At 41.4% G+C, this 25,255-nt stretch overlaps 1 protein-coding gene and 1 long non-coding RNA gene across 3 annotated transcripts in view; both read left to right on the top strand.

Annotated features, from left to right (window-relative positions):
* Positions 1–25,255, top strand: part of LOC100646174 (nuclear receptor coactivator 6) — a 381,486-nt gene that overhangs the window by 33,727 nt on the left and 322,504 nt on the right. The window lies entirely within an intron of this gene.
* Positions 10,896–25,255, top strand: part of LOC125385046 — a 116,702-nt gene continuing 102,342 nt past the window's right edge. The window contains exon 1 of the long non-coding RNA XR_007223987.1: positions 10,896–11,973. This is a non-coding gene — a long non-coding RNA (uncharacterized LOC125385046). The remainder of the gene's footprint in view (positions 11,974–25,255) is intronic.

The following is a 25,255-nucleotide window of genomic DNA, read 5'->3' as shown; positions in this document are numbered from 1 at the left end:
CAAGGTCGAAGCAGGCTTCACATTAATGGAAATTAAAGTTTCCAACTTCTTATTCGTATCCGATCTTTATTGTTTTTAACCGATTTATAAGAAGCATCAGGGACTTGGGAATACAGATTGAAGTTTGAAACAATTAGAGAGGAACGGTGTTTAAATATTTAAATGGAATACGTCACGAATAAAATGAATTTTATTTACGCGAACGTGACATTCGAGTTATATGAAAGTTTGTGTGAACATTTTTTTACATTTCTATAGTTGGACACTGATATCGGTATGCAATGTTATATCGCGATCATACTGTTTATAAGTTTATATACGTTGCAATAAAAATACACTTGTTGCATATAAATAGATATCTACATAATAACTTTGTTTACCGCTTCACCATCATCGACTTCCGCAATTAATAATTTCAATAAAGATCATGGAAAAGTATTTCGTTGTATAAAAAACGTAGCTTGTTTACGCGTTCGGTTAAATTTTGAAACTCAGACGTTGCTCGTGACAAATTGTTTGACCTAGAGTGAAACTACTAGAAGCAGCTCGTAATATCGTATACCGTAATTACAGCGCAAATAGCAATGATTTAACAGAGCGCGCTTAATTGTTTGGTGCTTCTTGATACGCAGTTACACACGAAATGAAATATAAAGCGCACCCTAACGCGAAATATGAAGCTATCATCGACACGTTATTTTTAGATGAATAACCGCCGCGCGTGTACATGGAAAAACGTCAATCATTTTGCACAATGTATGCATTTCACGAGGTATCGATGTTTTTTTCCTATCGCGTGTGCGCGCTGCAGTCCCTGATGTATTGTTACGAGCATCAATAATGTTTTTTGATTTATTCAAACGACGGAATTTGTGTGCTCGTCGGATCGATTAAAGCTAAAGGGATGTATCGTGGCACATCGTCGCATTAAAATATTTACGATATCTATATTCGGTCTCGACGTCAAATTCCACTCAACAAACATTCACCGGAATATCGATTTAATCATCTGTCAAACTTTAATGAGCTTTCTTGTCCGTATCTACGTTGTACACGTATGGTGATTTATACACCGGCTGTTAATTTTTTATTACACTCTGCCTTTCTCACTCTCTCTTTCTCCGCGCGAATACAACGCTATACGCAAACTATTTTTGTATTCCATCGGAATGGGTGACAACACATTTTCTCCGATCTTGATTTTGCACGTGTATATGTATAGGCAGACGGTACGAAATCGATTTGCAAGGTAAAACCTATGTTTCGAATATCTTCGTGAAATTTTTATTCGAATAAAATCACGAGAACTACGGATTGGAACGAGAAAACGTTGAATTATTCATTTTTCGAGCTATCTATTCTTTTTGTAAATTACTCAAGATCGAAGATAAGGCGAGTCACGACTCCCACTGTTCCGTAATTGCGAGTCGATTAAGAAAATAATCGGTTGGTAGCTTGCAAGTAGAGGAAAACAGGTTTGAATAATTATTCGGTGTTTGTAATCGAGCAAAGATGTAATTACGCATTTCAGTAACTACATTATCGAGCGTTATCGGTACGTATGTACATACATTGCATGTTAGCTGTCACATAATGACTCGGTTACTATGAAATTTATCGTTTGTAAGCAAACCGGTGCACCGTGGTGTCGTTGAAAACGAGTAACTTCTCGACGAGATCAATCATGGTAGCTAACTTCAAAGCTTGTTTAATTGGCAAAGTGACTGACTCTCTTCATCATAGCTATCTCTACCAACACGCTATACCCAGGTGGGCGGTTCGCATAGGTCACGGAGAGTACGATTGACCTCGACATCACTGGCAATTTTATCGTGCGCTTTAAGTTTACGATAACGAAACGTTCGACTACTTTAAACATTCTGATTCGTCAAATTAATGCGTAAAACCAACGCTATAAACAAAATTTTATGCTTAAACATACGTTACGTATAAGAAGGATAATACGTTTTTAGTTTCATACTTGAGGTAATTTTCTGATCGAAATATGTATACGTATATTTTGTCAAAAATTGAGTCATTTACAATCATCGAGGTATTTTTTGTTAATATTAGAGATATCTGTTTCTATTTCTATTTTCAGCCGTATTGATTCAGTGGCTCTCGTAGTTCCTGAATTTGAAACTTTTTGCAGCTGGTAAAATGTCGCCAGTGAACGTTTTGACTCATGTTAAAGTCAAGACCACTGACATTATTTTTTACACGTGACACATATCACGGTATCATGTCACTGCCGGTAAGAATAAAACAGATTTTAATACCTTCAGCAACATACTTGAAATGTAAAAGAGAATGCAATCTTAAGCGTGCATCTTATTAGTTGCTGTTGTATTTACAATCATTTTCCGTGTTACTTTACAATCAGAACATTGCGCGATACGTTATTTGAGAAATTAAATATCAACGCTACAAACACGCTAAAGGGTGGTAAAAAGTATTTAAATGCGAAGTGATGCAAAGTAATAAATTGATTGAAATATGAAAAATACTAAAACGAACCAAAAATACATAATTATTTCTATGCCTAGTAAAAGTAAAACAAAACTCGATACGTCGAATGAAAACGTCGTCACTGCTGGCGCGTTCGCGTTTCATCATTTTCAAAATTATAAGAGGATCGCGGCAGAGTCGCGAGTATAATTTTCGGTTCGCAGTACTCGAATTAATGTCAGAGTGAAAACGCATTCAGATAGGTTGCTTCAGTTATCTGATGTAAGTGGCAATTTTCTCGAATGCATGGAAATCTCTTTGAGCGCGCTGAGAGAAGTAACTGCGGAGAGCAACTACACATCGAGTTTCCGAGAATTACCTGTGTGGTTTCACGATAATAATTGCGATGAATGGCCTTTCATTGCCGCAGAATGAGGGAGTTTAGCGATAGAGCTGTTTTACAACGTGGATCGATGCGTTAAGCTGTCTTTCCTTGTTAGAAAATAATATACTCGTACGTGGGTTGACTTACAATGCACAATTCGCAATGCATCCAGTGCATCCATTGCGATTTCTAGAACGTATTACGTTGTATCGTGTACGCATACGAATATGCGTGTAAGTGCGTGTCGTATGTATTTATCGTGGTAAATAAATTAAACTTTTATTTTTATCTCTGTGTACTACTCCAGCATCTCTTTTTCTATTTAATCGTTGATCCTTGGAGTACGTGACTCAGAGGCACTAATTAACGCATGAGCGCCCGCGCCGTGTGTAAAAGAATTGTCTCAATTATCCTTTACGTAACAAGAACACCTTCCTCTTTCGTGTTTAGAGAAATCAGTTTCAAATAAGAAACAAAAACGTTTTTCCTTCGTAGTCGTATGATCGATTCATATCCTGTAATATGAATTCGTTGTGCGGAAAAGATTAGTTTTTGTAGAAGAAGAATTAGTATCCATTTAATAGGAATATTATCTTTGCATATTTACATTTTTCTGTAATTGGACGTTGAAAATTATTCGAAACACTTTTATACGCAGAGTGATTACCAGTAATATATTTAATTATATGCTCGTAATAGTAATTAATTGTATACTGTAATATAATTACACTTGTAGTATAACCAATTATAGGGTCGTTGTAGTGTTTTTATCGAGGATAAGGATAATCGAGATATATTTGAAACACGTTTAAACCTCGCCACATTGCTCGCGTTTACGCGTGCATAAAACACGAGTTGCGAATCTACTTCCGTTGGCAATAATACCCATACCGGATATCCGTATCGACGTTACAAGTTTATACTTTACATCGTGATACTAACACGTATACCGGTGTCTTCCTTTTTCTTCCGTTCTATTTCAATTTATTTTTCATTTTATCATCTGCGGCTCTGTATTATGCTTCTTTTCGTGGCAAAAAGAAAACGCGACCGTTAACTAAACGTTAGGAAAATGTTATCATTGCTCGCATGAAATAACCATTGAACGAAGTGGCCGCGTTCGACGTCAGCCTCGCCAGCACCCCGGTTTCGCATTTCTCCTTCTAAAATCTCTCTCTAGCCGAGTCACCGCCTTCTAGCTGCTTGTCGTTTCTGCATATTTTCCCGCAGTAACCGAGGCAGTTGAACCGCCGAGAATTCAGGGAGCCGTGTACCGCGTCTCTTTCATGCACGATCATTGTGTTTTTCTCTTTTGTCGTTCAAATCCCTTTTCCTCTTTTCTTCTGCCTGAAAAGGAAGTCAGGGAGATAAAATCTTGCTGCTTTCTTCCGGTTTCCTCTCTCCTATTCGCGGTGAAATCTAAAAGAATTTTTGCGCCGAATAACTCTAGTCCTGCATTTGTACAAACGGACGTGCGTTTAGTTTATCAAATTATCGTTGCAAGCATCCCGATTGAATTCGTAAATTATCGTTAACTGTTTGCAAATCAGCAAGTTGGAATTAACGCCATGTTTCGGTGGAATTTCTTGATTTATCGACGACACGATGCCGCACGGCCTCGCTCGACTCGACGCGTAATTCAATTACAAGAAGCGCCGTTGAATATTTTACGCGGGCCCGTTGCGGTGTGGTGCATCGAGCGAGCAAGAGAGAGAGAGAGGGAGAGAATGAGAAAGAGCCTCTCTTTTTGCGGGGCGCAGTTGCCGAAACATGGCCAACGAGAATATCGCGTTTGTTCCCTGTTCGCGTCGCCGCGCCGATCGATTCGACTCTTTCAATTTCGCGAATCCCATCGCTGCGCTCCTGCCTTCTCAATTACACCGCTGTTCTAACCTTTATTGCGCCGGCATCGTCCTCGATATATATAACATCGTCAAATCGGGTATTCTTGCGCAAGCCTCGCCTATCTCGGAGCGCCGGGCAATACCACTACGTAAGGTGCAAGTAAAAGGGGATGATGACGCGGGGCTGAGGTTCTGGGAGGAAGGAGATAGGAAGCGAGATAGGAAGAACGATAGAGGTAAGGATAGCCGGCGAAGAAACAGAGGGGTTGAGTGGGTGCGCGAGACAGAGAGGGAAAAGTGGCGAAGCAGCGGCTATGGGGGTGGGTAGAGCGTACGAGGGTGAGAGGAAGAAGGGATGCGAGAGCAGCGAGAGGTGGCAGGGGGAGAAAGCAAGAAGGTGCAGCGGAGAAGGCGATCGATGCACCGTCCGGGCCATACGGCGGTGCCTGAGTCAGCCTTTCGCGAGCATTGGCCGCCGGCATTACGGCTGCGCTCGTCGTAGAAAACCGGCAACTGAGGAGCGGGTTGGGGGCTGAAGGAGGAGAACAGGGGGGTAGAAGACTGAATCGTTTCCGCCAAACGCAGCCTCTGCAAGTACCGGCTGGTTACCGCGGTAGAAGTGACGTTCCAAATGAATATCAACAAGCGCACAGCCTCCAGATGAGATGAGATGAGATGAGATGAGACGAGACGAGACGAGACGAAACGAGATGAGACGAGACGAGATGAGATGAGAGTACGGCGAAGAAGAGCTGGGAAAAGAGGGAAACGAATTTTATTTCCGCGGGCGTGGCGCGGGTACATAACGGGGATAGTTTTTCTTCGACCGTTCCATTCTTTTTCTTCTTCATTTTCGGTTCGTTCACCGTCTTTTGTTTGTTACTCGTTCTCGTCTCTCTTTCTCTATGTTCCATCGACTGTCTAGGTAACGTTGTACTTACTCGCTTACTTACAAGCTTCAGGCGTGGCGGCCATTGGTTCTGAGAACACCGTTCCACCACTTGAAACGGGAACGTTTTAAAGGTTACGATAATGTGAAACGAGAAATTTCTCTTCGGGAAGATTATATTGAGACGAAACGGGTTCTCTGGAGGAAGGACGATCATTGCCGTCGAACGTAAAGTATTTTATAACTCACGTATCCTATTTAACGAAAATCTGTTTCACACTCGGTTATACCGTGATAATTTATGGAAGATTTAAATGTTTCGAAGTCAACTCTATAATTCACTGTGATACCTACATAAATAATATTTTACGTTTCGCGCCTGTTTAATGAATGCGTCATGTATGAGAACTATGAAATATAGAAAGATAAAAACATTCTTCCATTTTCAATTTGGACGGCATAATACAAAATTGCGTGTCGTTTCTCCAGCTGGTGTATATATAATAGCAATGAATATTCAGCGTAAGAACGCGTCCTCAAATCCGTGAAATAACAAAAGTCCGATTCCTCTAACAAAAATATACCGTATCATCCCTGTACAAAATATGATTATAAATCTTTTTGTATCTATAGCGGATCTGATATATACCGTTGGAAATCGAGACAGTCGATGTTTCGCGTTTTCATCGGTTTTGTTCGTCGTGGGAGGTCGCGATCGAATTTCACGAGACGGTTGAATTGCACCCGCGGATATTCGGACATATCCGGTCGTATCCGCAGGTGGTCGGCTGCAGCCGGAATGTGACAGACAGCTCGGCTGCTAATTGCATCGGGATAACGCTCGGAACGCCGGGGAAAACGGTTCGATCTCCGCCTCTCTTTACCCGTAGCAATTGGTCCACGAAGGGGTTGGAAAGGCGGGGCGGGAGAGGAAGGAAAGGTGGATGGAACAGTAGGAGAAGAGCTGGTGGGATGGCGAGCAGAGATCAAGAGAAAGAGGAATAGAAAGAGAGGGAGAATGAGAAAGAGAGGATCGTACGAGAGTTTCGAGCGTGGTCGAAGCAGGAATGGTAGTCGGGAGGGGAAGCCAATTAATTTTACGATGGCAAACAGTGAGACTGTCGCAACGCCGTTTCTGCAGTTCACCGAAGTAATTAAAGTTTAAATTGTTTTGAAGAACAATAACGCCCCTACCCTCGTCTTTCCGTCGGTTTCTCTGGCTGTCTGTTCGTCGCGCGTCTACTCACGTCTGCGACATTCCGCGAGAAAACAGAGACACGGAGAACAGTCCAGGGACGGCGATGGAACGCGGTCAGAGTCGAATTGAGACGCGTTACAGGAAGTCGAGGGAGGATGTCCATGTCACGTTTACCATTGGCCAGCTTCGTTTCTCTCGGTATCTGTCGAGCGACACGCGATACGCTTGATGTCGAGGTCGGTTGATAAACCCTCTCTCGAGTGACGTGTCTTCGTTTTCGTTTAACGCGAGATGCTAACCTTCCGCGCGTTTAAAATTTCAAGCCTCGCGATTTCATCTAAATTACGGCCCTATCAATCCTACAGCGTAACGAAACACTGTTACGCGCTCGGCGATTTCTTTCGGCTGCGCTGCGAGAAAATCGAGCAAGACGAATATAAACGATAAGCGGTCGAGTAATAATTTTCTTACCAGAGAGATCGAACAGCAGGTAAATGCGTTTACTAATCGTTGGCTATGATAAGTTGCCTTTTTGTCGACGAACCCTAGCCGGGCCATTGATTAGCTCGGTATCGACCTTCCTGCGGTGGTATCGCCTCCACTCTCCTTCGTCCATTACACGCCATCGTTCTAATTATTATCCCATGGATCGAGACCTTATCGATTCGTCTCACCGTGTAGCCGAGGGTAATCGAGGTTCAAACGAATGTGACGAATCGCGAGAAATCAAGATTAAGCGGGATCGTGAGCTGCACCTATTAAAAGCGGCCACTTCTTTCTTTATTGTAATTTACCTGACAAATGGAAGAAAATTATTGCGTCGCTATATCTACTACCGTGTAAGACCGCAATTATTCGAAAATAAATAACATGTTTGAACAGTATGTTGAATATAGTACGTGAAAAGGGCAATTAATAAACAAATTAAATAATTTGAATAAGTATCTTGTATCTATATTAAATTATTAAAGACTAATAGATTGAAAAATAATCAAACGTGCGATGCCATTTTTTTCTTGCATCGAGATTGCATTATTTTATTGCTCCTCGACAGTCGTATTTATTTATCTCGTTCTTTAATTAATTAATAATTGCTGTATGCATTACGTGCGAACTTTTTATTCGGTATAACTAGTTGCATGCATATATCTACCGAGGAGATACAGTCTGCGGTATATATTATACAAACAAATATCGTATGGAACGATATAGTATCCCTTGTAATACTCAATCCTTGAATTATTTAATACATAGTAATCGCCGAAGTTATGAATTATCAGTGTCGTTTGGCTTGCAACTTTATTATCGAAGTTAAATCTCACGACATTTGATCATTTATTTACGAGAATTTCGCTATCATTAAATTACTATTAAAGTTCTTTATTAATTCAAACACAAGGGACACGCGTTCGAATTTTCTTCGAACCAAAGCGGAAACGTTAGCAACGAAATATCGATCAATCTTATCGAATTATTTAACAAGATACATTTTGTAAATGAAATCCATCGAAAGTCGACTACTGTCAATTAAACGTACGACGATTTATCAAAGTTCACGGAAACGCTTAAAACCAATCAAATCTTTACTGACGGTATGCGCTCCGGTTAGGTTAAATTAAGTTGTTGTACTCATTTGTAACCTCGTTCTATCGACTCGAGTAATCTCGCCTCTGTACATGGATGGTAGCTGGAATTCTTTTCCACGCTGTTCTTAGAATAGCGACGTGGCTTTAAGTAAAATCTGGAGCAGTAAAAATCGAACGCGCAGGTGTCTCCGACGAATTAGCCGGCGCGGCTCGTAAACCACGCTATGACTAATTATCGGCATTGACGCGGACTAAAGGAGCGGAAGACCGGTTGATCGAGGCTGTTGGAAGCTTATGCCGGCGGAGAATCAGAAGTTGCTAGGCCCGTTGCTGCTCTCGCAAACTCATTATCCGAGGCTTGTACCGAGCCCTACCCGTCTCTGCACCTTTCTCCGTCCCACCTCTGTCCTCTCTCGTTCCTCCTCGTACCCTGCACCTCTCGGTACTAATTATAACCGTAATCATGGCGCGCATTAACTCTCCTTGTACAGGTAATTGTTAATGAGAGCACACGAACCAGATTGCATTATTACGCTGCCGCTATAGCCCCCCAATGGCAATTAGAGTCGCCTCCGATCGAGTGGATGTCTGTTCTCTCTATCTCAAGCTAGCCTCTTCTTCGTCTTCCTTTTCTGACTTCTTCGCATTTTCGAGATTCGCCCGCTTTCTGTTACACACCGTCGCGTCGGACAATTACGATTGTCTTCTATCGTTATCTGGTTGAGAGTTATCCAATGGACGAGCTCTCTGGAAAAATAACCCATGTCGCAAATTGCAGGGAATCGAGTAAATCGCGTTAAAAATTTTAGCACTAGTTTTGAAATATTAGATACGTTTCGATGGATAATTATAATGGCTGTTAAAAAATCCCGCCTTTTCTAGAATATTTACAAAGTAGGTAAAAATTTCATAACGAGTGTATATATTCATCGTAGCCTTACCTTTTCTCGGAAAACTTTTCAATTGTAAACCTCGCCAGTTTTCAGATTAAACAAAGTTACCACCAGCTACGAACGAAATTAGTTATCGATCGCAGTAGAATGTTTATAGCTTTGTTGGAATGCAAAATTTAAATGTGTTGAATAAAATATGAATGGTTATGATGATGTAACTATACGTATCTTTATGTAGATGATATGCTAACATTGAATACCTAATCATAGTTGTATTATATTATTGTATAATCATATCTTTATTTTGCAAAACATTAGATGTTCAATCGAATAATACAAATAGTCCACGTAGAAAAAAATACAAAGATACTAACTCGAATTTTGAACGATTAACGATACAAATTATTTACGTAGGCAATTTCATATAATTTTTTGTTACACGTTTATATTCGTAACATTATATTTCGTAGTAATATTTTCCCATTTTAACGTTGATCGTGTACATATACGTATATATAGGTATACGTATTAATTTATTGGTCTCTTATTTTAATTTAGTGCTATTTCTGGCATTGCGTTTATTTATTTGACGGTGCTTCTGCGATGGGAATCGAGATGGGAAAATCTATAGGGGTAAAAGTTCTATCTACTTACTATATATGTACATACATAGTTCTTTTGTATCGATTGTACATACATAGTTCCTTGGTGTTGTCGCGTGATCAATGTGAACGATGCCAAACGTTTGGCACGCCGTGATTGCAGTCCCTCTATCAGATTTCTCCTTGACCTGAATCCGATCGTGCCGATCCGTTGTTCATCATATTGAACTAAACTAACCTCGAATAAATCACCCCTTGGTTGATAAATCGTCGTAGTTTTCCAACGATCATTAATTTCACGTATACGAATGTTCGGATGGACTATAGAAGCTCGATAATTTGGCACAAGGCCACGTCACGGTTTTTGTCACTAATTTAGGAATATTCGAGCATTGTTACCAGCCAATCTTCGTATTATGTATTGGCACGAGGAATTTTTATAAGTTTGTTATGCAACGAAGATACGCAATGACTCGAAATTTGCAAGTTTTAGACCTGTTTCGTGATCAGACAATTTTTACAATCGTTACGGACTAAGTAATAAAATAACGTGACATTGTTGAGAAATGTAAATAAATCAATTCATATGTTGTTTCGTTAAGGCCTGAAAGTTGTATTAGAATAATAGAAATTTTATAGGAGCGGGTTACGTAAATATCACAAACACGAGACAAATTTATAATAGTTTATCACAACGCTTTTTCCAAAATTACATTGTTTCAAACTTAACCGTGTTATAATGTGTACTAATACATCGTTGTGTATATTGCTTGGCCTCGACAACATGGACATATTAAAAATAGACATTGTCTTTGAAAATGATAGTATCAACGAAGCTTATCTGCGTTTCAAAAATACATCCGCAGGTTAAGTAGTTTCGCGGTTAATACGAAACGCAAAAACCGTGAAGTTGTTTTATCGTTTGGCACGTTCGAGTCGCAATAAAACCAATTGTACGGAAATATCGCAAATCGAACGCGAAGCCGAGAACTTTGTAGCGTTACGCGGATACATTCGGTGCATTTAATTACATCAACAGCTCGTATTTACAGATTCCGTTTACGTTACATCATCGGTCTTTTAAAAGTATGGTGCGCTCGATCTAAGATCCAATTGCAACCATCTGTTGTTCATCATATCAGGTTGCGCGAGTCTGTAACGTGAATCTGCCTTATACTGATAAATTGTTACGACCTTCTTACAGTCGTTAATTAGACCTACTTAAGCACCTTGTTTTAATCTGATCTCTTTACAGGCCGATTCGAAAATAATATGAACGAAAGTTCTCGTTATCAGTTTCAGATCTCGCTTAATGAAACGTGTCTCGGCCACGCTTTAAAATTAACGTATCTTTAAATTGAAACTGATAAATTACGCGAGAAGGTTAAACAACTTTTTGATACTATACCATTTCCTTAGTGGGCTATTTCGTTTACATCGAATCGCGGTATTTACAAGGTCGATCGGATCCTTTTATAGCTTTTCCTCTTGTTTCTCGTCCGATGCTTTTTCGACGGTTTCGAAGAAGATCTCTCGTTAGCCAACTGACTCCCATGTAATATCGACCTTTGCCCCGTTCGAATTCACGATCGTGCCGTTCGTGGCACAGATGCGGCAGCAACAAAGAACAGAGCGTCAGAAATGCCGGTATGCGCTCGATTCTAATATTAGAGTTCGTATGGGCCGCGTCTGATCAGAAAATTTCAGCGGCGTGGTTCGCAGTGTGTAGTGGGTCTACTGCACACGCAAACACGGGGATAATCAGCGCTAACTTGGCTCTAACTATTCATAGCACGTGCGCAATGTCGTGCCCGGCACGTTGCCCAGATCAGGCGTCAACTCGTAATGCAGCCTCTGCTCTCTCGGTGCATTTACCCATACTACGTTGCATGCTCGTGCACCGATCGGCGCTGTATTATCGCGTTGATCGTTGCCACGGTGCGATTTGCTCGTTGGATTTTACTCGTCGAGAGTATTTACGAGACGCGAGACGCGATATCGCTCGGCACAGCGTTAATCGTGCGTCAAAGAGTCGATTTTTTGTAATCGAGTTTTTAAGTTGGTTTATTGATGGGATCAAAGTGGCAACGATTGACATCAACGGTGGCTCGGCGTAATTACAGTTTAGGTATGATGGTAACAATTAACGTCCATACATCTTTTTAATGTTACGACGTCGTTGTGATTTTGTGGCGGTACGTTGTACCATTTGGTAGATTTATATTTTTAATGCTATCACGTATACAAGCGGATAAATGATTTAGCTACTGGAATTATCCAGACCAGTGCTTTATATCAAACGTAGTAAAGTAAATTATGGTGACATACTAGTGACTAGGCGCGCTATAGCGAAACGTTATTCGTGAACATATTGTATCGGTTAAATCTACCTCTAAACGTGTCTCTACGACGAATAAATTAGAAAGAAATTACGTTGCAAAGAATAACATTGCAGAAATTGTGAGATGTAAGAGATCCGTGCTCCATCGCGGTATGGAAGAAGAACATTAAGAGATCTGCATAGTTGGAAATTGAACCCAACGTTTTCTGATGACGCGCGTACGTATGGAATCGGTTGGTCGGTCGGTGGCGCGCAATCTAGCCAATTCATTTGCGAACACGTACGAAATAATTGATGGTTGGCAGAGGTGGAAATAAAAGTACGTTATCCGCGCGAGTCGCATCATTAATCCCGATGCCATTATATCTATTCTCCGTGCATCTTGGCCGATAAATCTTGCGGTACAAATTAATAACACAGCGTCTAGACCGGATCAATCTCATTGCCAAGGTCTGCGAACGCACGCAGAAAAAGGAAGAAAGAATCATTATCCGACGGCGCGGCGTCTTCGAGAAACTCGTACGAGCTCGCGGCAAGAGCAATTTGCTCGCCTTGAAACCGCCGGTAAATCACCTTGCACTTCGCGGCTCCTGGTGCTTTGCAAATACTTTTTTCGTCCTTTCGCGCGCACCTTCGTCCTTTGATAAAAATCCTTAAGGCGAACTCAACTTGCTTCTATCTTTCTCTTTCTCTATAGTTTTCTATTCTATTCGCGCTATACATTCGCGTCCAAGATCCGCTGGCCCTTTTATATCTCGCGTCCAAGATCCACTACCCCTTTTGTATCTCGGTACAACAATGCTGTTCTCATGGCGATTCTTCACCAGAGCAATTTGCTCACCTTGATGTGCATGTTACTTTAACCATGAGTTTACGTATACGTAACAGCGACGACCGAGTACTACGCGCATCATGCACACGTGTTGCACACGTGGTAGCACTTGCGAGCGTTCCACACGCGGAAAAATATCTCTAGCCTGCCGGCACTCTTATTATTGCTAAACGCGTCATCATTAAATAAATTGGCTTGGTTGCTTGCTTGGTTGCTCTTAGCATCGCCGCTTTTACGCCACGTATCATCTCTTCTCTGCACTCTTCCGCTTTTTCTCCGTTTTCTGCTTTCCCTTTCGCTGTCGTGCTTCGTTTCGCGGCATCGCGCGTTTCGTGTTAAAGATCGATTGGTATTTTTTTTAGTATCTGCGACGAGGTTGCTCCAACGATGTCGACGAATTTACGAATTGTTACCATTCATCGGTTACTATAATATAGTTTTCATCTGAAAAAGACGCGTATTTGTCATTCTGAGATATGTAGAATAGGCGTAAGTTTTCTTTAGTCAGATTAAGACATTTTTTCCAAAATATCTGTTCTCCAAATATATTACTCTTGCTGGCGATTGTAACATTTAAGAAATAAACGTAAGTTGAATTCTATGCAATTATTAGTCGCCAACTGTGTTTTATTATTTAAATTACAGATATGTTTGCAAGACTGCAACTTGTCTGCAGTAGTCTTTAAATCGTGATATGAATCGATACGAGATAAAATTGATAATAAATTCGATTGTGCTATATTTCCTACTTCCGTTGCATATTGCAAACAGAAGTTTCTTTGTGCGCAGAATAAATTATATTAAATCTCGTAACAGTTATGTAAGTATAGCATCTCAAAGTTTATTAAATTTACACAAATACATAAACAAGTACAGTTGGCTGACAACGTTACTCGAAGCAGTATTTGACATTACTTGATTGGATTCTTGGCGCACCAGACGTTAATCACTTGACAGCTGACACGTTAATGACTTTTAAATAGATAGATTCCTGTAAACGTTTCCATGAATAATCGATTACAAGATGATTGCTAGATGAAGGTCTAAAAAATCGAAGTTTTCTACGTATAAAACTGCACAACGACTGCTCTTCTCGTCTTAAAATCACGCGATACAAGAATGTATCACTATAAATGAAAATATAAATGTAATATTTTATTTTCGAGTTTCGTATTTATTTCTATTACAAGATTTTTTCATATTTTTTCAAGTGTCATTAAATACTTATCATTAACACAAAATAAGAAGGCACATTTTTATTTTTATTCGATCCTAGTTTTCGATACGAGAATCAAAAATATTGTTGCTAGTATCTGTGACATTTAAATTGATTCGCATCGTTTATATCAAACTTCTTAATATAATTCTACATCTGTAGTACATAAAACATCGTACTTTCTATCCACACACGAGTCTGTATAATATAACAATAATTTTCATTGCGTTCTACATATTCGGTATCATGGTCGTTAATTTCTTCGTGTTCGCTAAGTACGAGAAATTTCCTCCACGATATCATACACTGCAATAACAATCTCTTACGCTCAACGTTCTGTGTCATTCCGTTAGATGTTTAATTTTCTGAATCAAAAGTGGAAACTCTGGAGGCGAACTTTCTTTCCATAGCTTCGTTTCGACTATTCAATAACTTCCTAATCCATTCATGTTGAAACAATAGAAAAGTTTGAATAGCAGAACCTTCAGAAAGTAAGCCATTCTGATGGTAGTTCTTCCATGCCCGAAGCTTCTACCGTGTACCAATTTGAATATTCGCATCGAAGCGTGTATGTATACACTGTACACACGTTACACCACGTTGTTAGCGTAGCCAATTCGAAAGCACATTTCGCTGGAAAGCCTTTACGATGTCGTCCAATTTCGCGCATGCAGCAGCAACAGCACGCGTTGCTTAACCAGAGATAAGTTGAGCAAGAGGATAACGATGAAAAGGTCGATGGGCAACGGGGGCATTTCGCGCGGATCCAAAGAGCTACGGATAGGAGAAATCGCGGCGCGTAATGAGAGGAGGCGAATCGAGCGATAGTTATCGTTGAAATACCGTGTAAGAATGCCGCAAATGCGTGTACCAAGCCGACATTATCCTACAAAGTGTCGATTAGCCGTGACGACGATATCGCGTATGGAGTTACATTACCAGTCTGCAAGATGTTGGAGCAGCAGGCGGGCAGAAAATGGACCTGCGAGACGAGAGACCAGACACGACGAGACGAGACGAGATGAGCGAGAGACGACACGTATTTGCCCTTTGGCAGTTTAGCTCGTCGCCTTTGCTCGTTTGAATACAGGCACCGCGATCGAATAGATGATATGTAATCTGATTTTTCGTGCTTAGCTTTATTAAGGACAAGGATGCCAACGTATTATGGTGTCCTGTTTCAATTACTATCGGTGGTCGCTTTGTCCTTTTTACAACGTAGGGGTTAATAAAGGATTATTACGCGTACCTTAATATTATACGTGTATCTGTACGATCGTGTTAAAGCTTAATATTTTGAAAACAGCAGGCGTTTCGATGAAATTTCTCGCGGACGGAATCACGGTCGGTATAATTTGACTCGAGCGATGAGACGTTTAATAAGAGCGGAATACAAATTTCTTTTATCATATCAGCTTTCGTTATATCAGTTCCTAAGGCTTTGATTCTAACAGATATATGATTTCTAAGAGATGATTTAAATATCTGTGTACTTCTCTTAAATGTATCGCGTAGTTTCAACCGATGCCTGAAATATGTAGTTTCTATCTATTAACATCTAAAAACACAATCTCTGATTTCTTCGGAAATATTTGGTTTTTGTTCGATTCCAGCGTGATTCCAAAGAATACAAAACTATAATTGTTAAGTAGGTAGATAATTAAAAAAAAAAAGGAGAATAACCGTTCTTTTCTGACCTCTATAAACAACATCCAACGTTAATCACGGACAAAGCTCGACGCATGTTTAAGATAAGCGTGGTGCTACATCGAAAGCTGAAGGATCGAGCATTCTTAACGCTTGTCGTACCAAAAAAAGGTTTAGTACGAGCGCACGGCAAGACGGTTACGGTCGAGCTGGTAAGAAATCAGTGTTGGACAGGCAACAGGAATCGAAATAATACGCGTGGCGAGCGCGGAAACTACTCAAGAATCCGAGAGGACGAACGTAGAGTTATGCTAACGAGGCTGGCGATTTGCGTTCCAGTCTGTTTATCGTGGTGCTGCAGCCCTCTCGAGTCGACGCGCGATTGGCAGAACGAGATTAGACCGCTCACGGGCCACCACGATAAGCCCTATTGTTGGCTTGTTCCCGTTCGCTTTTAACGGCGTCCCATAAAAGTACACTAACCCGGCTTTTCCACGTGTTTCCAGGTGTCGTCGCGACACTGCAAAAATCTTCGTCTCTAGCTTTGTGCGCTTCCGCTGCCTCTCCACGCGCGCATTTAACGACGTTCACCGCTACCACTATTATCTATCGACCACCGTTTTCTTTCTCTCGTAATATTGTTACCGCATGACGTAATGGTCAACTAGCAGAAAGATAGTCGCCTGTCTTACAATGCTGACACAACGAGTTCGATAAAACGGAAATTACTTTATCACGAAATAGATTACGTTCGGTAAAGGAGAAAGCCCTCGTGGTATTCTTTGCCCGTTTTATTAACGAACATTAGTTTTATCTTTTCGATTGTTAAGATAATAGTAACATTCATACAGATGGTTTGGGATATTGTAATTTTATTCGAATAATATATAGCGGAGAATATAGCATCTCAATTAATAGCAACCTACGTGGTAATATATTTTTAGATCTGTTTCCAATTTTACCAACGTGATCGTGATCGTCGAGTTTCAAATTGCAAAATATTTCCCATAACGCGCATAATATATTCGTGAAAGATACGTACGAGTATTTCCCATACTTCCTTCCATGCTGTGTACCAAACGGCGCTATAGTATCGCGTGGTACTCGAACGGTTAAACAGAGACAGTCCTTTTAAGTCGAAAAATATAGTGGCGAACGGATCAGCCCGTGTTTACGGCGGCGAAGCCAATCTTCTTCGGGGCGCGGGGCAAATATTTTCTTTCTTATCAATTGCGCGCCAGCATCAATCTTACTTGCCCGTGTCCTGGCACGTCAGAGGGAAAACGTACGATTCGCTCGGACGTTTTTGCGGTCTAGCTAATGGTTTCCGCGATACGATCGAAGGATCGCCTGAGGTCGTATCTTTATAGCGCGTGCAATGACTCCTTTACCCAGCAGTGCACCGCATGCACTGCCCTCATAAATCCGTCAACCAAACATCATTAAGTTGGTGTTATTGGTGCTTGGCCGCGACTGGCGCAGCAGTCTCGGCAGTTGCAAACAGACCTCGCTATTCTCGACTCCGTTCGCTGATGAATCAAGACAGCTCGGTACGCTTTAACCCGGCAATTCCATCATTTTGAAGGGAACGCTCGATCTACGTTGCTTGTAATTCAACGGAGACACGAGATGGTAGAACGTTTGATATACACGTTGCCTCGCACGACGATTCACCTTGATTTAGGTCGTTATGCGCCGCGTTCGTTCGCTCGTGCCTCCTCGAGCTTCTCTCTACGCTTCGTAAATTAACTCGACTTTCTTTTCTTTTCTGTTTTCAGGTAAGCATAGAATCTACGAAGAACGATGCGATGCAGTCGAGGTATTCGTTAGACTCGAGTGAAAGTCTGTACCGTAGTACGTATATTAACGAATTATTATGTTTAACGTTGCTTTGACGAACGGTTCATGAGGCAGCAGTCGTAATTGACGACGATATGTGTTAGCGATGCGATGTTAAGATACGCTCTAGCAGCAAGCACGATAAGCTCAGATCAGAAATTCGGCAATTATTATGTATAAGTCGTTTATTATAAATCGTAATTATAATTATATACGATTATTGTCGAAGCAATCATCTAATCGTCTGTTGCCTTTAACGCTGTTGACATCGTATTTTACACTTTTGAAAGCGTATGATCAAATCTAACCCGTTCCGTAATTTCACGGAATTATCACCTCTTACATAGCAAAATGTCCGCTGTAACGATAATAATCATCACATCTTCCAAGTAATCCTATATTATGCTTTCGTACACCTTTCGATTATTTTCTTTCGGTCGTTAATATGATACGTTAGAACGAAGTTTCGTTCTTCTTACAATTTCTTGATCATCGTTTTTTACATAACAAAATGTATACTTGTTACTGTTCGTTTAAGGTGAGCGAAGAGGAAAAAGCCCTCTAATGATAGTTCTGATGAATATCCGGTTATGGAATGTGGAAAAGGAATTTTGTGTCAACTTGAATGATTAGTTCCGCGTTTGCTCCGTCACGTGTATCGTGATATAACAGCCACGCTTTATTCCTATACAAATGTGGCCTTTCCCTCCGAACGCTCTTCCTGTAATCGTTGAAGTACACTTCGATGAAACATGGTATTTATTATAGTACCATGATTCCATCGGCAAGTACGATGGAAGAGCCTCTTGATCTTCGGTCCATTTCGATCGATGTTCAACTTCTTTTGAATCTGTCGTACCTTTTGTGGCTCCTATAAATCGCTCAAAAGTGATTTGGTACCGTCGTATATCACTTTTCAACGACTTACAACGAATAACGTTTCGATAATCGTACGGACCGTTCGTAACAAACGCGTTCCTTCGAGTTTGTAATGAAATTTCGTACGCGCTACTGTGGTACTCTACTTTCTAAAATCGGTCGTTACAGCGAACCATAGTAGACATACAACACGCTGAACAATGATAAGAACAATGATAACAATGAACAATGACAATATCAGGAAGATTAAAGTTTTATCCTTGCAAATGCAAGATTAGTATATCATTTCTACCACGTTTTACGAACACAGTGTCCACGAACTTCTTAACGAGTCATAACAATTTCTAAAACACTGGCGTAATTCCGACCGATCCGATAACGAGTCGCTGAAACTCATCCGGGATCGAAACGAAACGCAAGCCCCATTAAAATAATTTGCCAACAGGAGAGATTACTTCGTGGCCGGTTTATCTCTGTACGCGCTCCCCCTCGTCCGGATATCGATTATCGTGAATTACAATTTCCTGCAACGGCGACCGTTCTCCGGCTTTCCCACAAACGGATCGGCCCCAGCTTCGAAAGGCGCGTAACCTGGCTTCTTTTCGATCTTGACGTAGACGCCGACGATGTTATTTACCGGTGCTTTTACCGCGAATCGTTGACGTCTTACGATCGGCAGTAAAATGGGCGATAAACTTAGCGAACGGTGCGACAAGCAACATCGGAGTACAATCGAAAATGGAAGTCAAACAAGCGGTCGAGGGGATTTTACGGGCTCTGAAGGCATGCTTGGGAATACTTCGCGATGATGTATCACGCTTGACAGTTATGCTACTCTCACCTTACGCTTGTGTGTCCATGGATGCGTCATTTGTATATATCCGTCATTACCGTTTGTGTATGCCAGATGCGCGCGCGCGCGCTGCAAATTTTAGCGTAAGCGTTGAAATTCGCACCGATTCACGCGCTCCGTTCGTCTCCGCTGTCCGCACACGCAGCCGCCAGTTTACGATTCGCGTAGGTGTTCTCCGCACGTAGCTACGCGTACTCGGAAATGCTCTCGCGGATGTTTCATCGTCACGATGTGCCACGGTCACGAGTTACATCTCTGTTCTCTCAAGATTTCCCCTGTTCTTTACTACTTTATTACTATATAGAAGATTCAGCGCAATAATTAGTAACATCAGTGAATCGACGAGTTAGAAATTATACGCTACTCTTTTAATTATTTAACGCGCTTGATCGTAGTAACGTGTACGGGTTTACATATTTTTTAATCTAGTTCGTTGTTGATTATTTGAGAAAACGTCGATCTACATCTTTGTCTTACTGTTTCACATACATTCATTGTTTCGAATTGGCTCGATCTATATATATCTTCGGTAACGCGAATTATTTTGTAAAATGTCAAGATACTCATAGATACGTTCTCGAAACCTATACAGCTATTGGAAAATGAAATATCATTTCCCACGAGTAGTTATTTTGCAGTGAAATTGATTTGTATTCGTAAACGCTAAATTACATATCGTACTTGCCACGATCATGTAGGAATCATAATCAGTAGCTTTCGTTCTCGAATCGATTTATGCATTCATAAAACGAAGCTTCGTATGAAAAAATGCCTCTTTACATTACCTACTTTTGCTCCTTCGTATAGCCTCGCTCTCTATTCGTACTAACAGTTTTAATACTTTATATATTCCTGTCGCTTAAATAATAGTTTCTCCAGTTACCAGTTACCCTCGATATACGGATGTAAATATCGCGTTGGTCGCGGGGTGCGAATAGCAATTTTAATCGACACGCCCAGTTGCTCGGTATGAAAATACAAATATCAGAGTGCGTTGGCCGAGTTTGTCGACGCTTGTCGGCACGGCGATACTCGCGCTACCGGGAATTTGCCTCTCTAATAAGCGGCTATCGACTGGAAACTCGGATAACTCGTGTGAGTGAAAGCTAATGATTCGTTCCGAAGGAGAAAGTCGGAACTCGGGAACCCGGAGGCCAGTGACACGCGTCTCTTGTCAGCCTCGTTTGCTCGCGTCGCCATGCGACCATTGAAAAATCGTGTCGCGTGAGTCACGAATCGGCCACGAACGGAAACTCGGTTCCGAGCGGTTTGCAGACCTGGTCCCTGAGCTTTCTGGAGATACGGTTTCACGCGGCCAATACTCTACACACACCGACACATTCACAGCCATTGTGTCCCGCGAACGGTCCAATTGTTTCCACGTATCGATCGTAAATTTTCGGCTCCAACCGGCTCCGTGTGTTCCAGGATATCGTATTGATTGTTGTATTGAACGCGTCACATTTTCGAATTGTTTAGGGATCCCGTGGAATTTATAGCTCAGCTCGTGCGACTGTGCTCTCCACGTAGATTGTCCTCCATTTGACATCCTGCATGACGATGTGCCAAGCTTTCCTATCTCAGCTAACGCTATTATAGTTTACGTAACCCAATATCGTTTTCTGTATTGTGAAATACCCCCAGCCATGAAACAATATGCTCTTCAACGATCGAATTTAAGATCAAAAAGGTAATACTGGTTTTTTGTTCGTATTGTTAGGTCTGCGATATGGGCCATGATATGTAGCGAGGTTGTAAAAATTTGTCAGTGGCCGATGTAATCGTGTTTTCCTCGATGTCGTGTTTGGAACGCTAAATCGTGTTTCGAAACGCTACAGCTACAATAGAACGAAGTCCGCTGTAGCGTCTCATCGTAGATTTTCCATTTCTCTATATCGGTGTTTCTCGACCCACGCTTTGAGTTGCAATTCCCTTTTATAGTAGCCAAATGCTTTACCCTTCCGATAGAACAGAATAAAGAAAAAGAAAACATTTTTGATACGGTAAAGAAAACATTAAAAATCGGCATTCTAGAATATAATTTTAACGTAATGTTTAATTATCTCGTAATATATGTAACACGTGCTTAACACGATCGCAGTGTCCTCCGGAAGACACTTCGCGATCCACAGGTTGGAAAGCCGGGCTCTAGATCTTTATGTCTACTCTTTTCATAAATTAGAAAAGCAATTATATACAGAAGAAAATTGGCAAGACTGTGTTCAGAGCGATGATGTAATCGGTGCTGCGATTACCAAAGTACAATCTCGTGTATCACAGGGGTCCAACCCCTAAGATGTTCGTTGGTATCGCTTCTCCATAATTTAATTTACAACCTGCTGTACGATAATCGTTCGCTGATAAACGCTGTCGCCAGTTGAAACTTTTTCTCCGTTAGGGTGTTGGAGTGTTCTACCGGTAATTTCGGTGGTGTGTGTACACGCGTGCGATAATAACATTCGTTACTGGAATCGTAAGGGCGTAAGCGTAGTTTGCGGCGGGAGACACGGAATTACTGTCGGCCGTAGCACTCGGTTTAATACGGCGATTAAAACAAGCCCTGCGTTTATTAACATCGCATTCAACGTCAGTTTTTTTTTTTTTTTTTTGCTTCATTATCAATTTCCACTCGAGCGAGCATCGTTGGTTTCGCGCGGCTGTGCCGTATCTCGTGGTTTTCGAATAGAAACGCGACACAATTCCCGTGATTTGTTGCTCGATTAATGGAAGCATGTACGGCCCGTTCAATCGATCCAATATTCGCACGCTATCCGCGCCCTCCGTTTCTCCTCTTTTTCTCCCTCTATCGTTTCCCCCTCCCTCCCCCCTCTCTCTCTTTCTTTCTCTTTTACCTGTCTCCACACGATTCCTCTCCTTGTTTCTCTCTCTGACTCTCGACGTCGAATACGATATCATCGCTAATAGCAGCGACGTCGTTGCTGGCGGCGACGCGAGATCGCTTACGATATTTTCTCCGGAAGGTTTTAAGCGAGTCGCAGCCGGGGCTGTGCGGATCGATCGCCGGATAAACCGGCCGATAGACACAAAGCATTGTGGGTAGGACGATGCAACGGCATGCGAGAGCTCGCTCGCTCGCTCGTATTCACCAATACCTTCTCAAGGCAAACAAAACGACGAACAAATGCTCGATACCATACTGATCCGGAGCTCCAGGGACGCACCGAATACATACATACTTTGCTTCTTCCGCTCTCTTACGGATTCATTCCGATTTCCAGTGCTGCGAGACTCGTTAGAAATATTCCGCCGACTATCTCCAGACGAAAGTCTCGAGACGAACGTGATTCTTTTCTTTATTGCGAAAGCTATTTGTTTGAAATTGATTCTGCAGATTTTTACTTCGCTTCGTGGAATGAATTGGGTTTATCTTAAATTGAATATTCCGTATCGGTAATCGATCGATGTTTGTAATGTACAATAATCGAGGAGAAAGGGATAGAAGCAAGGAATGTCACGAAGCAATCTTGATAGTTCAGTCAAACGGTAAAAGGACAAAGTTCAATGAAGTTAATCGTATTGTTTGCGATAGGAAATTTTCGATAGAAATTGGAAAAAGATGAGCGGGCAGCAAATAAGCAGACAAAAGGAGAAAAGAAGATATGTCCATTTCTTAAATAAAATTCTGACTTGTCTAAGGTAATAAAATTCCCAGGTGATACTTTTTACAACCTTCACACATATAATTCTCTTTACATATACTACGAGTATATTTCGAACCAAAAATATAGAATCGACATTTGCTTCATAGAATTAACAACTTAAAGAAAGGTGTATGTGGAATTGCCGCACGTAAGAAGTTTTCTAATCAAAGCTTATACAAAGCTTACCAAGAGTATCGTACTTTGCGTTATCTTCCTGTCTTCTAATATCGTGTCACACGTGCGATATATCATAGTTGGAGCTTACCAAGTAACAAGAGTCGAGACAAATCTCTATTTTAGTTCCGAATCGAAGATTATCAGATCCAAATCGTACGTAGTATCTCGGCAATTTTCCTAACAACCGCAATGTTCTCAAAGTAAATGCATAGTTGTTAATTTCAATGCGCACACGTAATCATAAAAGGAAGGACAATGCAAGCTATTCTATATCCGTTCGTACATTGAAATTTCCTATCCTTCCAGCATTTCTCTGATTTGCTCCTTTCCGCTTTTTACAACAGTCGAAACCAAGAAAATTTATTACCTCGAAGAGGATTCCGATTGCTCGATACACGACAACCGGAGAGACGCAACGATATTGAAAGCGTAATCCAGTGAAATCGTAATCGAGCGATCCGGAGAAAAGCCGGTCGAGTATTTCGACCGATCCGTTCCTGCAATAGAGTCCATCTCGGTACCGGTGCACGGAGTGCATCGTGCACTTCTCCCTCCCCCGTGTGCACAGCTTCGTCCTGTCCCACCCGCTCTCTCTTTCTCTCTTTCTCCTCTCCTGTCCTCTCCTCTTCGCTCCGCGCTCTCTTCGTTCTATTCCAGAGCTCGTTATTGAATTTGTGCGTCGGCCGAGCGAACCGACGATATCGCCTTTCAATATCGCTTCATTTGGCTCACGTTCATTCGATTTGCGGGAATATCTCTGACTGTCCCCCACCCTCGTTCTGGCTGCACCGGCGTACGACAGCGAACCCTCTCTCCAGAGTTCCTCTCTTCTCGTCATCGTATACCTCAGACTAATCCTTTTTAAATATTCCATTCGGAATCAAGCGGAAATTAATCGGATCTTCGGGCCGCCGCCATCGCCGTTTCGCCTCGATCACGCTGCTCCTCCGCCTCCATCCTCCTGCTCACCCTTAAGCTTTGTTCCAGGTTCAATTTGTTCGAACTTAAAACGACGCCGATACGTTCATTGAATCATCAGTTAATTAAACGGTTTGTTACCGATCGCCGATACGTTTGCTGCAGATGGAAGTAAATTGGATTTACGTAACTGAAAACGAAACGTTCGCATCGGATCGTTAATAACTGGTAATTGATAGGGCGAGGAGTCGCGATGAACTTTTTCCTTTTCGCGATGGATCGTGGTGGGTGTCGTTGGCTGACGATTTGTAAGAACATTCGACGTATCCAACGGTAGGTTATATAGCGGCTATAAAAAGTACTCTATCTCCCAATGAAGTATCTTTTCTTTCTCTGGATTATTCGCTACTATTTTCGTAGTATCGAATTTATCGAATATTCGTAGTTTGTATACAAAGGTACTACCAAATGATACGAAATTTGATATGTTTAAGTCTGATTACTTAGTATGTAAATACTGTAATAAATACACTGTAATGAATAGCAATGAGATCCAAGGTAACCATAATGAAGCAATCGCGATACGTTTGTGATGTATAAATACGAGGCGGTAAATTGAAAAAATAAAGAAAAGTGGCACTGTTACAGACACTGTCTCTCAGCTCCATCCTGAAATTTACTATTATCTATGTCGTATTCTTGCAACGAATAATCTGGTAGAAACGAGTCATTTGTTTCTTAAGAATTATACGTATAAAGAAAATGAAAAATTGCTAAATGACACGTGTCACGATGAAAGTTTTCAAATACTTTGCCGAGTCTGCGTATACGATTATAAAACAGTGAGAAGAATATCAAATTCTCGTTCGGGACGTGCACGATCGACAACGATCTTTCGAGTCGCAGTTCGAGTAAACGTGAGAAACTTTGCGATGCGAGATCTCGAGGAAGATCGTCGAGGAGCCCGAGACTAGGGAAGCGCGTTACACCTGGCCTAACTCTCGGTGAATCTTTCGGATATGATAACAGAACACCGTTTACCAGTC

This window comes from Bombus terrestris, chromosome 4 (genome assembly GCF_910591885.1).
Source record: "Bombus terrestris chromosome 4, iyBomTerr1.2, whole genome shotgun sequence".
NCBI classification, from domain to species: Eukaryota; Metazoa; Arthropoda; class Insecta; order Hymenoptera; family Apidae; genus Bombus; species Bombus terrestris.
This window is presented reverse-complemented; position numbering and strand designations above follow the sequence as displayed.